Here is a 1,630-nt window from a genome sequence, read left to right as displayed (position 1 = left end):
ATCCATTGTGACCCCATGGAGGCTAATATTCCCAGGATCCCATTTGACACCAGGGAGCGTAAAAGGGCCAGGGATGAATTGTGACAGCATGGGGCCCAATAGAAACAAGGAACCATTATGACACCATGGAGGCCAAGAATCAAATGATTCATTGTGACATCAAGTGGCCTAAAAGGGCATGGGATGCATTGTGACACCACTGAGGTTAAGAGAAGCAAGGAACCATTGTGACCCAATGCAGGCTAACAATCTAATGATCCCTTGTGACACCAATGGGCCTAAAAGGGCCAGGGATGAATTGTGAAAGCATGGGGCCCAAGTAAAACCTGGTACAATTACGCCACCATGGAGGCCAAGAATCAAATGGTTCATTGTGACATCAAGTGGCCTAAAAGGGCTTGGAATGCATTGTGACACCACAGAGGTGAAGAGAAGCAAGGAACCATTGTGACCCAATGCAGGCTTACAATCTAATGATCCCTTGTGGCACCAGGGGGTATAAAAAGGGCCAGGGATGGATTGTTACAGCACGGGGACCAATAGAAGCAAGGATCTATTATGCCAGCGTGGAGGCCAAGAATCAAATGATTCATTGTGACATCAAGTGGCCTAAAAGGGCATGGGATGCATTGTGACAGCACAGGGGTTAAGAGAAGGAAGGATCCATTGTGACCCAATGGAGGCTAACAATCTAATGATCCTTTTTGACACCAATGGGCCTAAAAGGAGAAGGGATGTTTTGTGAAAGCATGGGGCCCAATTAAAACCTGGTACAATTATGCCACCATGGAGGCCAAGAATCAAATGATTCATTGTGACATCAAGTGGCCTAAAAGGGCATGGGATGCATTGTGACAGCACAGGGGTTAAGAGAAGCAAGGAACCATTGTGACACATTGCAGGCTAACAATCTAATGATCCCTTGTGGCACCAGGGGGTATAAAAAGGGCCAGGGATGGATTGTTACAGCACGGGGAACAATAGAAGCAAGGATCTATTATGCCAGCGTGGAGGCCAAGAATCAAATGATTCATTGTGACATCAAGTGGCCTAAAAGGGCATGGGATGCATTGTGACAGCACAGGGGTTAAGAGAAGCAAGGATCCATTGTGACCCAATGGAGGCTAACAATCTAATGATCCCTTGTGTCTCCAATGGGCCTAAAAGGGCCAGGGATGAATTGTGAAAGCATGGGGCCCAAGTAAAACCTGGTACAATTATGCCACCATGGAGGCCAAGAATCAAATAATTCATTGTGACATCATGTGGCCTAAAAGGGCATGGGATGCATTGTGACAGCACAGGGGTTAAGAGAAGCAAGGATCCATTGTGACCCAATGGAGGCTAACAATCTAATGATCCCTTGTGAAACCAATGGGCCTAAAAGGGGCAGGGATGTATTGTGAAAGCATGAGGCCCAAGTAAAACCTGGTACAATTACACCACCATGGAGGCCAAGAATCAAATGATTCATTGTGACATCAAGTGGCCTAAAAGGGCATGGGATGCATTGTGACACTACAGGGGTTAAGAGAAGCAAGGATCCATTGTGACCCAATGGAGGCTAATAATCCCAGGATCCCATTTGACACCAGGGGGCGTAAAAGGGCCAGGGATGAATTGTGACAGC

The sequence above is a fragment of the Cinclus cinclus genome, unplaced genomic scaffold, assembly GCF_963662255.1.
Source record: "Cinclus cinclus unplaced genomic scaffold, bCinCin1.1 SCAFFOLD_40, whole genome shotgun sequence".
NCBI classification, from domain to species: domain Eukaryota; kingdom Metazoa; phylum Chordata; class Aves; order Passeriformes; family Cinclidae; genus Cinclus; species Cinclus cinclus.
This window is presented reverse-complemented; position numbering follows the sequence as displayed.